Below are 14,344 nucleotides of genomic sequence, written 5' to 3' on the forward strand. Positions count from 1 at the left end.
CCCACAGCAGTTAGTACATAAGCGTTGCCATACTGGGACAGACCGAAGGTCCATCAAGCCCAGTATCCTGTTTCCAACAGTGGCCAATCCAGATCACAAGTACCTGGCAAGATCCCAAAACAGTACAATACATTTTATGCTGCTTATCCCAGAAATAAGCAGTGGATTTTCCCCAAGTCCATTTTAATAATGGCTTATGGACTTTTCTTTTAGAAAGCTATCCAAACTTTTTTTTAAACCCTGCTAAGCTAACTGCTTTTACTACATTCTCTGGCAACAAATTCCAGAGTTTAATTACACATTGAGGGAAGAAATACATAAAACAAATACATTAAAAAAAATTAATTCCCACCCTTGATTTCTGCATGGCACGACAAACCACCCCAATTCTAATTAATTGTACTTGTACAAACCAATCTGTACTGTTCACACTGGAGTCTGTAACCACCTCTCCGGAACTATGTAAGCCACATTGAGCCTACAAATATACAAATATACAAATCAATACATTTTACAAAAATATAAAAGATCAAGACTTTTCTAAAACATGATTTCATTAAAGACAGGTCTTGTCAGTCAAAGCTGATTAATTTATTTGATTGGGTGACCAGAGAGTTGGATTGAGGTAGATGTGGAGGGGCATAATCGAACGAAAACGTCTATCTCCATGGGCGTTTATCTCCGAGAACGGGTCCGTGAAGGGGCGGACCGAACCGTATTTTCGAAAAAAATAGACGTCCATGTTTTATTTGACAATTTGTGAGCTGGACGTTTTTGCTTTTCAGCGATAATGGAAAATGAAAGCGCCTGGCTCAAAAATGAATAAATCCAAGGCATTTGTTCGTGGGAGGGGCCAGGATTCGTAGTGCACTGGTCCCCCTCACATGCCAGGACACCAACCGGGCACCCTAGGGGGCACTTTTACAAAAACAAAAAAAAAAGGTAAAAGAGTTCCCAGGTGCATATCACCCTTCCCTTGTGTGTTGAGACCCCCAAATCCCCCTCAAAACCCACTGCCCACAAGTCTACACCATTACTATAGCCCTAAGGGGTGAAGGGGGGCACCTACATATGGGTACAGTGGGTTTGGGGGGGTTGGATGACTAAGCATTAAGCAGCACAGTTGTAACAGGTAGGGGGGGGATGGGCCTGGGTCCACCTGCCTGAAGTCCACTGCACCCCCTAACAACTGCTCCAGGGACCTGCATACTGCTGCCAGGGAGGTGGGTATGACATTTGAGTGTGAAAATAAAAAATTGTGAAACATCATTTTTTGTGGTGGGAGGGGGTTAGTGACCACTGGGGGAGTCAGGGGAGGTCATCCCCGATTCCCTCTGGGGGTAATCTGTTCATTTAGGGCACTTTTTGGGGCCTTATTCGTGAAAAAACGGGGTCCAGGAAAAGTGCCCTAAATTCTAGCTACAAACGCATACTTTTTTTCCATTATCGGCGAAAGGCGCCCATCTCTGTTCGGGTGATAACCATGCCCCAGTCCCGCCTTCACCACGCCTCCGACAGGCCCCCGTCAACTTTGTACGCTTCCGCGATGGGGTGCAGTTGAAAACGTCCAAGTTCGGCTTTCGATTATACCGCGTTATTCGTTTTTGTGAGATAAACGTCCATCTCCCGATTTAGGTCGGAACTTGGGCGTTTTTCTCATTCGATTATAAGCAGGGTGGTGTACTTAGATTTTAGCAAAGCCTTTGACATGGTTCCACACAGAACGTTATTAAATGATATAAGTGTCCTCGATATGGACCCTAAAGTCACTCACTGGATTAGGAACTGGTAAAGTGGAAGGCGATAGAGGGTATTAGTAAACGGAGCTCATTCTGAGGAGAAGGATGTTACCAGTGGTGTGCCACAAGGTTTGGGTCTTGGTCAGTTCTTTTTAACATTCTTGTAAGTGATACTGCTGAAGGGCTGTCTGGTAAGGTTTGCCTCTTTGTGGATGTTACCAAAATCTGCAATAGGGTAGATACCCCTTATGGTGTAGATAACATGAGGAAGGATTTAGTGAAGCTACCGGAATGGTCTGGGATTTGGCAGCTAAGATTCCTCATGTTATCTACACCATAAGGGGTATCTACCCTATTGCAGATTTTGGTAACATCCACAAAGAGGCAAACCTTACCAGACAGCCCTTCAGCAGTATCACTTACAAGAATGTTAAAAAGAACTGACCAATACCCAAACCTTGTGGCACACCACTGGTAACATCCTTCTCCTCAGAATGAGCTCCATTTACTAATACCCTCTATCGCCTTCCACTTTACCATTTCGAAAATACGCTTGGCTCCGCCCGCTTACGGCGCCGGCCCCGAAGATGGCCGGCCATCGATTTGGCCGGCGCCGTTCGATTATGCCCCTCCATGACACCTAGATCTTTTTCTTGAATGCTGACTCCCAAGGTGGACCCTAGCATCAGATAACTATGATTCAGATTGTTCTTTCCAATGTGCATCACTTTGCATTGTCCACATTAAATTTCATCAGCCATTTTTCCTGGTTTTATTTTTGCACTTGTTACAAAGTGAAGGAGAGCCAGCAACAGCCTAGCAATCATGAACAATCAACGATTAACAGCCAAAAAGCACTAGGGCCCAACTCCCTGCAGGCCAGCGATGGATCATTTATCCTTGTGCATCCTGCAGTCAGATAAGTAAACCTGCAGAGAATGACATTCTGAGTTCGCTAGACACGGCCCTCCTGCCGTGCGCTCGAGTTTTACACTTAACTGCCTTTCGTGTTGGCAGTGCAGCAAGTTCTCCCCCAGACATTAATAACATTCTGCTGCGTCCATATGGCAGCCGGAGATGGTGCACAGAACAGACATGCCGGAGAGACCGATGCAAACAGACAAGGTCACAAACCAAGAACACCAACCGTTTTCATGGTATTTAACTACAGATACCCTGAGAACATGCCAAGGACGTGTTATGTTATTTCAGGTCTTCTAGTCTGCCTGTACCTGAACAGCTCAGGGAGGATTACAATTAGAAGAAAGCCAGAGCCTGTTTCAACCCTCTTACCTCTAGGACCTGCCCCTACTTACGTACATGAACAGGTGTCGGCCATCATTATTATGTACCACAGGAGCTGGGCAAATGCCTGCTGCTAAGAAGTGATTTTACATATGTTTATAAATAAATACATATTTTGTCATTCCCAGGTGGACAGTGGACCATCCACGTGGTGCCAAGTCGAGTATCTGACATCTGAGCCTTGCGGTTTATGTGATGTCAGAGCTGTCTGGAGTTAAACCAGGGCAGAAAAAGCTGTTACCTGTCCTCTGCGCACAAGCGCTCAGGGTTGAGCTTCAGGACAAAGGAGTTAGGGTAACAGAGGTAACTCCCCCATGCTTTGGGAGGATTAGTTCATAGTCCCGTCCCCCCCCCCCTCCCCGCTCATAACAGTGAGCCACGCACCCTCCCAGGCTTGTGACAGTGAGCCAAGCTCCCACCGCCATGCCCCCATCCCACAGGCTCATGACAGAGAGTCACACTCCCCGGCTTAAGACAATGTCCCCCAGGCTCATGATAGTGAGCCACACTCTCTCCCAGGCTTCTGACAATGAGCCATGATCTTTCCAGGCTTGTGAAAGTGAGCCATGCTCTCATAATGACCACGCCCCCCCCTCCTTCCAGTCTCACTCGCTCCCAGGCTTGTGACAGTGAGCTACAGATCTTTGTTCAGTCTAGAACTCAGATGAGGGTCTTTTCTCCCCCTAATAGACAAATTTACACCTTCAGTGGGGACCCACTCTCTCCACAGCAGAATCTTCCAGAGCAGCAACCATCACACTGACTTTACTGAGTGCCCTTATGCTTGCACTAGTGCACAGTGGTGAAAAGAGGTTGTCGCTCTCTCTGTTTCTGTTTCTGCAGCTCTTGTCCTCTGCTGCCGATCCTGAGAACAGAGCAGCGGGCTACAGCCACTTCCTCTCACCAGCTCCCAACACACAATTGTAACAGACAGGAGATGGAGCTTCCCTTTTAGATGGGCCTCTCGGTACCTGCCCCGATTGGTACCAGCTGAGGTCCAATAATCCTCATAACTATCATGGGCTGAGGTGAATTTCAGAACAGGATGGTGACAGCTCCTCCACCTTGGCTGAGATGAAGGGCTGAGCACCAGCCTCTGGGGTTAGAAGGAAATCTCCGATAGGGAAGCTGTTTAATGTACCTTTTTGGGATCTTGCCAGGTACTTGTAACCTGGCTTGGCCACTGTTGGAAACAGGATTCTGGGCTTGATGGACCTGCGGTCTGTTCCAGTATGGCAACACTTATGTACTTGGGATTCTGAATGGAATCTTGCTACTGTTCGGGATTCTAAATGGAATGTTGCTACACTTTGAAATTCTGCATGGAATTTTATTATTCTTTAGAATTCTAGAATCTTCCAAATCTTTGGGGTTCTAAATGGAATGTTGCTACACTTTGAAATTCTGCATGGAATCTTGTTATTCTTTAGAATTCTAGAATCTTGCTACTCTCTGAGGTTCTACATGGAATGTTGCTACTGTTTGGGTTTCTGCCAGGTATTTGTGACCTGGATTGACCACTGTTGGAAACAAGATGCTGGGCTTGATGGACCTTTGGTCTGTCCCAGTATGGCAACATTTATGTACTTGGGATTCTGAAAGGAATCTTGCTACTCTTTGGGGTTCTATATGGAATGTTGCTACACTTTGAAATTCTGCATGGAACCTTGTTATTCTTTAGAATTCTAGAATCTCACTACTTTTTGGGGTTCTACATGGAATGTTGCTACGCTTTCAAATTCTGCATGGAATCTTGTTATTCTTTAGAATTCTAGAATTTTCCTACTCTTTGTAGCAACATTCCATTTAGAACCCCAAAGAGTAAGAAGATTCTAGAATTCTAAACAACAACAAGATTCCATGCAGAATTTAAAATTGTGAAGTTTGGGTTCTATATTAGTGTTAGTCATATCAAAATTTGGGTCCTCTTTTTTGAGAAAACTAATTTCATCATTACAATTCTCTCATTTTTCAGCACACCTGTAAAAAATAATGCCTTTTTAAAATTTTTGCCGAAAGTTACCACGCATCCATTTTGGTTCCTCTGAACTTACTACCAGCCATTGACCTAGCGGTAAAGTCTCATGCAGTAATCGAGCGTTAGTGACCTATGTGCACCAAATGCCACTTGGCACGCATACGATACGTGCGTCCGCACGACAAAAATGAAATTACTGCAAAAGCCACACGTTAGCCATGCGGTAACTCCATTTTGGCGTACATGGGGTGCACGTAGACGATTATGCGGCTTAGTAAAAGGGCCCCCTAAACTAGAAGCTGGGGATGGCAGTTGGAAGCAGGTCAATTCAGGTAGTCACCCCCAGTCACCCCTACTGTGACAGTAGTAAGGAGACCAGTGAAAAACAACAATCTTAACAATTTACTTCTTAGCAATATCGTAGAAGGCGAGACTAAACAAAAAACCATACAGATGAGACTGCCACTGAAAAGTAGCTAGAAAGCAATGACCACAAATGCTCACAGTCCAAGCAACAAGCCCTGATGGTCGAGGACAATTTAGATGTTGTTGCTATTACAGAGACATGGTTCAATGACTCCCATGAATGAGACGCAAACATATCGGGCTATAATCTATTTAGGAAGGACAGAGCTGGTCGAAAAGGTGGAGGAGTAGGTCTGTATGTGAGAAATGATATCGCAGCAACCAAAGTGCAGGGGGCCTAAGGAAAGGAAGAAGCGATATGGATGGTCTTGAAAAGAGAAGGCAGAACCTCTATCCACCTGGGTGTTGTCTACAGACCTCTGAATCAATAAAGCCTGGGTGTGGAATCAGAAACGGCGCACAAACCTTAACGTTGAAAACCTAGCACCAGTTGGTATTAAGGTGTCTGAAGAGAAGATCATGGGGAGCGGGGGAAGGGCAACAGTGACATTGAAGTTTAAAAATAAGAGGGTTTAGGTCAAGTGGGCAGTGACAGTAGATCTTTTTTCTTTTGTAATTCCCAGACAGGACGATTTTTTACACCTCTGAGTATTGGTTCTGAAGTTAGCCCAAAAGCTCCATCTTTTTAAAATATTTGGTGACATCATCCCTGCCACTGCCTCCAGCCTCTGGTTCTGACTGAGCGTCTGCACAGGGATGAAATCACCAAATATTTAAAAAGATGCTCCAGGCACGTTCCTCCCACTTAACTTTCCAATGCTCAACGCTAACAGTCAGTGCACATATAATTTACATGCTATTAGTTTTTCGGCACCGTTCTCACAGTATTTCCCGGTAGCGTTCCCTACAGCGCCAGAGTTCTGAGCATCAGCTCGTAAGATTGTGAACCCTCAAGAGACTGAGACACGTCCACTGTACCTGACCTCAATTGTAAAACCAAATCCCTTCCCTAAAACCAATCCAGGGAAATACCTGGTACATCCATTCTCTAGTGACACTTGCAAAGTACTCAGATTGGGTCAGGGAGTTATTCAGCTCCCAGCCTGATGCGATATAAGGGGCCACAGCTGGGGAAATAGCTGGATGAACAGCCAAACTGAAGCCATTTGTTAATGGCGGTGAGAGTTTTGACAATCCAAGGCTCGTTTTCTTATACTGCCTGAGCAGGTGGTCGCTTTCTGGCCTTTTGGCTGAGCAGTTACAGCTGCTGCTCAGTGCCTGCAGGACTCTGAGGTGTCCTCTCTTATCAGCTGAAAGGATTATCTGTACCAGGAGCTGATTTATCCTGGGCTGCTTGTAATGACTTTTTTTTTTTTTTTTGTATCTGTAAAGGTTTAGGAATAATGTCCTGTTCTCTTCTCTTCTCCCTTTTGCTTCTCTGATTTATCTTTTATTTGACTTTCATCCAATCATTTCACCTCAGAAACATTTTAATCACTGTAAAGTCTGGAAAAACTGCAGTGTCAAATGACCCCTCTGCCCAGCAGCAGCCCTGAGCCCCCTATTCATCTCCCTCTGCCCAGCTGCAGCCCCGAGCCCCCTATTCATCTCCCTCTGCCCAGCTGCAGCCTCGAGCCCCCTATTCACTGAGCCACCCTATGGCATAGCCAGACAGTCAATTTTAGGAGAGCCTGAGCTCAAAATGGATAGGTATGAAATTTTCTCTCCATTTCCATTTCTTCCTGCCCCCTGGCACCCTACAACTCAAAATACAAAGCTGGCGGGTTGTTCCCAAGCCCCTCCAGCTAAAGACCTCCTCCATAGGTGATCAGAACTCCCTGTTACAAAGCCTAGAGATCGGCCAGCACCCAGTACATGCTCAAGTTTTGTGCATTTGTAGGATGCTGGTGTTGGTGGCTGAGGGACATTGCCACTGACTGCCGAGCTTGATAGAAGGGAGTTCTGGTTGCTTCAGAGGAGGGTCTTCAGCTGGTGGAGCTTAGGGATACCCATCAGCTACAGCAAGGGTCGAAGCCAATGTTAGATATGCTGGGGCCCAGAGCTCCCACCACCACAACCACACACCAACAGACCCTTACCAAATACAGGAAAAGGATCATAAATTAGAAATAAAAATATGCAGATAAAAACTCAACTGAGTACCCCAAGAAATTAAAATCACATTGTACTGGAGAAATATGTACTGAACACAATACAGATATCTGCCATACCCATTTACCATTCTAGTTAATAAATTCAGAATAAAACATTTTTTTCTACCTTTGTTGTCTAAACATTGTATTTTTCCATCATGTTGGTCCCAGTTTCTCTTTTCTGCTTTTCTGTCTGTCTTCTGCTTTCTTTCCAGTAGCTGCTGGCCATTTGTCTTTTCTCCACTCTCCTGTCTTGTTCATTTCCCTCATGACACCTGTCTGACATATTAATCTTTCCCTTTTAACTCTTTCCTCTCTCCCTCTCATTGTTCCCCATCTCTTTCTCTCCCTCCCTTCCACTCCTGTATCCAGCATCAGCTCTCTGCATAAATCCCTCCCTCTCATTGTCCAGCGTCTCTCTCTCTCTCTACATTCCCACCCCACCCCTATGGTCCAGCATTTCTTTCTCCCTCCATTCCCCATATCCCCCGTGGTCTGGCATCTCCCCCTCTCTTGCCACCCTCATCCCTGTCTACCTTAGTGCATATCTTCATTATAGGGGTTATGAGCACAGCAATGATTCACTCATGCTGCTGCCCAGTGAACCCCAGAGACTTGCCTCCAATGCATTCCACCCATATAGAAACAGGAAGTCACATCAGAGGGGGCCAGGATGCATCAGAGGAAAGGTTTTAGGGTTTACCAGGCAGCATCATGAGTGAATTGCTGCCTCTGCAAGTGACCCCTATAATGACCACATGCATTAAGGCGTGGGGAGGGGGAGGGCGAGAGAGGGGAAGATGTCAGACCTTAGGGAATAAAGGGGGAAGGAGGGAGATGTCAGACCATGGAGTTCCAGTTTGCCCCCAACTAATACCAGCCCTGAGAAAAGTGCACTGATGCTGGGTTGGCCACTGTCCACCCAAGCCCACCTGTGATCCCTAAGTGTCAACATTTCAAAATGATTGGGGGGCGCTTAACACAATACAAATTACCCCTTCCTGCACAGAGTGAATGGGCTTGCTCAACACTAGGGTGTTGGGCTCCCCTGGCACCCACAGAGCTGGCTCCTATGTAAAGCCCACCCTATGCCCCCTTCCACCTGTCACCTTACCCAGCCTCCACCCAAACCTCTTTGCTTTCTCCATGCACAGCCCGTCTTCCTCCGGATCCCACTGTCCACTCCTCATTCGTCTTTCTGCTCCTCTCCTTATTAATTTCCCCATCTAAGCCCTTCTGCTCCCCCTCATCCAACCCCTAAGAGGTCACAGTGTGACTCAAGTAGTACACTGCCAACCTATTTAGACAAAAAAGCATTTCACAAGCAGTCAAGTCTAGAATCACTTCCTAGGTACAAAGTGCCTCGTGCTCTGCACCTGCTACTTCAGCCGGCAGCTGACTGAGGTAAAACAGTGCGAACATGTGGATGCTTTCTCCTGCCGTAACCTAGTCACTCCCCCAGTGCTGCCTTTTTGCACCTGCCCAAGCATATTTAGGAACAGTTTTCTGCCAGGGTAAATGCCTTTGAAGGTCACCTTCCTCAGGTATTTATAATACAGTGCCATCAGTGCTTGACTGCAGGGGCAGAAACATAAAAGGAAAATAGGAGGAGACTGGAGAAATCGGAGATTTCACAGTCAGCCCTTAAGTGGGGTCTAATGCTACAAAGCAACCAGGTCTTTGAACTGAGCTCCACTCTCTTCCTCCACCAGCTACAGTTCTTCATGCAAAGCAAGAAATGCAGTGAATGTACTGAAATTATTGATTTTGATTTTTTGTTAATGTATGTTGTGTATTTGTTTTTTTATTCTATGTGTATATTACATTGTTTTAGTATTATGAACTGTTGTTGGAATAATCTGTTTTTGGACTGGTACGCTGGCTAGACACAGTGCTGAACTGATGTCTTGAGTCGAACTGCACCAGATACCTCGAGAAAGTGCAGGATTCTGAGGGCGAATGAAAGACATTTCCATTTGAGTTTGACTTGGAAAAGGGGAAAGATCAAAAGCAGTATGGATTAGCTTTTCAGTTTTGGAGGCCGTATCTTGCTAAGGATGTAAAAAGAATCGAAGCGGTGCAAAGAAAAGCTACAAGAATGGTATGGGATTTGCGTAACAAGACGTATGAGGAGAGACTTGCTGACCTGAACATGTATACCCTGGAGGAAAGGAGAAACAGGGGTGATATGATACAGACGTTCAAATATTTGAAAGGTATTAATCCGCAAACGAACCTTTTCCAGAGATACGAAGGAGGTAGAACGAGAGGACATGAAATGAGATTGAAGGGGGGCAGACTCAAGAAAAATGTCAGGAAGTATTTCTTCACGGGGAGAGTGGTGGATGCTTGGAATGCCCTCCCGCGGGAGGTGGTGGAGAGGAAAACGGTAACGGAATTCAAACATGCGTGGGATAAACATAAAGGAATCCTGTTCAGAAGGAAAGGATCCTCAGGAGCTTAACCGAGATTGGATAGCAGAGCCGGTAGTGGGAGGCGGGGCTGGAGGTTGGGAGGCGGGGATAGTGCGGGGCAGACTTATACGGTCTGTGCCAGAGCCAGTGGTGGGAGGCGGGACTGGAGGTTGGGAGGCAGGGATAGCGCTGGGCAGACTTATACGGTCTGTGCCAGAGCCGGTGGTGGGAGGCAGGGATAGTGCTGGGCAGACTTATACGGTCTGTGCCAGAGCCGGTGGTTGGGAGGCGGGGCTGGTGGTTGGGAGGCGGGGATAGTGCTGGGCAGACTTATACGGTGTGTGCCCTGAACAGCACAGGTACAAATCAAAGTAGGGTATACACAAAAGTAGCACACATGAGTTGTCTTGTTGGGCAGACTGGATGGACCGTGCAGGTCTTTTTCTGCCGTTATCTACTATGTTACTATGTTTTCTATATCCTAACTCAGGAATTCAAGGAGCATTATGATGTAATGGCCACGCTGTGCTGCTACTGTATAGTGTAACCCACCCTCAGTAGGTTACATTGGTTAAGAAATGTTTTTTTCCTTAATAATTTGGGCATTGAAGGTTTGTCCTGATCCTCTCTCCCTTTGAAATTGGTCTGTTCTTTTAGAAGCCTAAATCCTAAGAAATTGAAGCTGTTCAAAGCGATTTAAAGTGACCAGGAGAGATTCCTGGCCATTTAAACTGCTTCTCCAGGGCTAACCGGATAGTACCTAAGCTGTAACCGGCTATTTTGTGGGTGGCCCAGGGTCGGAGTTGGCAATTATGTGGTTAAGGGCTGAAATTCAGCGCTGGTAACTACATAAAACTCAGTCCTGTCTTTATGTGGTTCAGTGCTGAATATCACACAACGTTATATCTGTTAGCCAGCCACGTCCACCCTGATATTCAATGCAAGTGTCGGCCAAAAACCTGTTGACCGTTGCTGGCTGGATATCTGCCCTTCTGTTTGTAAAAATCTACAGCGATCAATAGGTGTACGCTAGATGATCGCCTGGAAATATGTCACCAATATCTGTCCTTGTGGCAGAAATCTCAGCGGTCCAGCAGCAACCTGAGCACCTCACCTGTCTCTGCCTATGGTTCTACAGCCTTCAACCTCCCCATGAGCTAAAGCCTCCTGTAGCTGCTCACGCTTAATTTGCCCGAGCAACACCTGGAGATAAATGTTTGTGGTAGATTAATGCAAAGGAGAATCTCCATTCACATCTCAATCTCCATTTCTGGTGCAGTTTCTAATTTCTAATTAAGATTGCATTGTCAAACAGCACATAATTGGGTTTGGTGACCTTCCTCCACAGCAGCTCCACCTTGCAAGGTTGATTGATTTTGCATAACTCAGCTGGAGATGATGAATTGAACAACTGGAGGACAGACAGTTCCAGGGACGCTAGACTTCTCTCTGGAGAGAAAAGAATCTAACCTCCACAGGCCTAGGTCATTTGCAAATGAACCTTGTACCTAGGGCTCACTGAAAAGCAAATGCAGACCTGGGGTGGTCTCCAGAACAGGTCTTCTTTATTGTGAATAATTTGCAACATGGGTCTCCTTTCTCCTCAAATACAAAGTCGAGAAATAGCCAAGTCATTATATTAAGGATCATAAACATGAAATGCCCAACGTTTCACAGTGTTGTTTTACTGTAGGAGTCCCTTAGCACTGACCATTTTTTCTTAAGACTTCACAAAAATCTGTGGTTAGCATGCGCTAAGAACTGCAGCAGGGCACTGGAACCCAAGAATAAATCAGGAGAACTTGTCTGGGAAATGCTGTTGTGTGATGGAACAGCAAAACAGGTAGACCATGGTGGGTTTACTGTCTCCATCTGTTGGTCAAACATATCTCAGCTGTGGTACAGTGGTGATGGCAGCTGAATTCCAGCTGTGCATTTCCATTTTTAGGGGTTCATTTACAACGCTGCAGTAAGCTTGAAAGGGCTTACCATGGGACACGCTGAGGTATCCCATGGTAATTTTGCACTCTGCATGCGTACAACACATCTGGGGGCAAAGAGTGGGCGTTTCTACGCTGATTAGTGCATGAGCCCTTGTCACTTACAAAATAGGTGGCAGTAAAGGCTGACATGCTATTGGCAAGATCAGAACGTGGACATTAATTTTACGGCTGTGGGAAGAAAGGCCCGAATAAGGACGCGCCAAGGCCACTTTTTCCCGCCCCTTTGTAAAAGGAACCCATGAAGAGAAGTTATACATGTATGTGTTTGCCGCCGTGTTAAATCTCACGCAACAAGTAGGACACGTATTTTTAAGTGACCCAGTTGGAAGTGTTTTTGGACAGAGTCCAGATGGAGTCACTAAATACAAGAGCTGTTGACACTGTAAGTAAAATACAAATACGATGTCATAATCTGTAGCATTATTTGAATATTTTGCTGCTGTTGCAGTAGTTAGTTATTTACAGACGTCTCAGCAGCCATTTTCAAAAAGCAGTGGCAGTGGGTAGGAAAAAGTGTGATTCTTTCCTGTCCCAAAGAGGCCACTAGGGCACATTAAGGTAGGTTTCGGGGGGGGGGGGGGGGGAGTAAGGGGAGAGAGAAGGCCAACCAGCCAGCCTGCCCACAAACCCGGACAGCTGGTAAAAACCACCTGGATCTCCGACAGTCCCCCGAAAAAGAGTAATGGAAAAATTCAGTAACCTTAAAGTGCAGTCAATAGACAGATGAGGTACTGATAAAACACTGAAGTCTTTTCCTCCACATTATTATGTAGTCAATATAGATGAAGTTTAGTAAGAGTAATACAGTAATACAATTTAAATAGCCTGCTAATTAAGGTGGTATCAGCTTCTTATAGATGTTATCGTCATTGAACACCAAGCTAAATGTCAGACTATAATTGATATTGTTATGTTATGTGTGGGGTCAATTAGTATCAGGACTAACCACTCTAGGCAAAAACCAGTTATTCAGTGGGTGGACTAGGAGCACAGTCAGTACTTAACTGGTTAAGTGCCAAAATGGAACAATGAGTATTCAGCCTTAACCAGTTACGATAAACCAGCCCAAGAGAAACTGCATAAGTAGGGAGTCCTATCTTTGGCCGCTTTAGCACTTAGTCTTAACCAATTAAGTGGCCGCTGTCCACACATACCTGGATTTTCAATGCCACTGCCTAGATATGACCCCACATTGAACATCCAGGCACAAAGCCAGTGGCTGTGAAAAAAAAAACCCAACAAAATGCCGACAGTTAATATTTACTCCATAACTCTCACATCAGGCCATGTCCACCTTGCAGAATGTCTCCAGGGCACAGATTCAGCCCTTCTTCTGCCTACCTCAGGCAACTGGAGGCGACCCATAGATATAGGAACGTCCCCATCACCATTAGACACACATGCAGAGGCCTCAAAATTAAAACTCACATAGATCAATCCATCCCTGCCTGGTAGAGACCGAGATCATTTTTGCTGTATTGAACACAGAATGTGACTAGCTTTCTATCCCACATACAGTACCTTAGCTTCACATGAATGAACACATTTCAATACATGCCCTTCATTTCGAGAATGACTCATAGCCCAGCCTCAATGCTTGGCTTTCAAGGACGCCCTGCTCAACCATTCATTGGTGGCTCTCCTTCTTGATATATGAATGGCCCAGCGCCAGTGTGAAAATGTGTGGGGGAGGCAGAGAAGAGACATGGCTTACGTACTGCTTTTATGTGACCTCTGTGTTTGTATTCTGATTTTCTAGGAATTCGGCATTGTGTCCAAGCATATAGAAAGCAGTCACATACACGATAGGGAATGTACTGGAAAGGAAAGATAGACTGGACTTCTTTATCCGGCACCTCAGCTTTAGAGGCTTCGATACCTCTTACTGGAGAAACTGCTCATGTTGTATATGAGCACTGCAATCCATAAGAACATAAGAATAGCCAATGGTCCATTTAGCCCAGTATCCTGCTTCCAGCAGTGGCCAATCCAGGTCACAAGTACCTGGCAGAAACCCAAATAGTAGCAAGATTCTAGAACCTCAAAGAGTAAGATTCTGGAACCCCAAAAGATATCAAGATTCCATGCAGAGTCTTAAACAGTAGCAACATTGTATCTGGCAGAAACCCAAAGAGTAGCAACATTCCGGAATCCCAAAGAGTAGCAATATTCCGGAATCCCAAAGAGTAGCAACATTCCAGAACCCCAAAGAGTAACAAGATTCCAGAATCCCAAAGTGTAACAATATTCTGGAATCCCAAAGGGTAGCAATATTCCAGAATCCCAAAGAGTAACAAGATTCCGGAATCCCCAAGAATAGCAAGATTCCATGCTACCAATCCCAGAGTTAGTAGTGGCTTCCCTCACGTCCATAATCTATAACACA

The 14,344-nt window shown here is 45.5% G+C and overlaps 1 protein-coding gene across 1 annotated transcript in view; it reads right to left on the reverse strand.

Moving 5' to 3' along the window:
- RAB26 (RAB26, member RAS oncogene family) overlaps nucleotides 1–14,344 on the reverse strand; it is a 166,166-nt gene that overhangs the window by 122,161 nt on the left and 29,661 nt on the right. The window lies entirely within an intron of this gene.

The sequence above is a fragment of the Microcaecilia unicolor genome, chromosome 8 (genome assembly GCF_901765095.1).
Source record: "Microcaecilia unicolor chromosome 8, aMicUni1.1, whole genome shotgun sequence".
NCBI classification, from domain to species: Eukaryota; Metazoa; Chordata; class Amphibia; order Gymnophiona; family Siphonopidae; genus Microcaecilia; species Microcaecilia unicolor.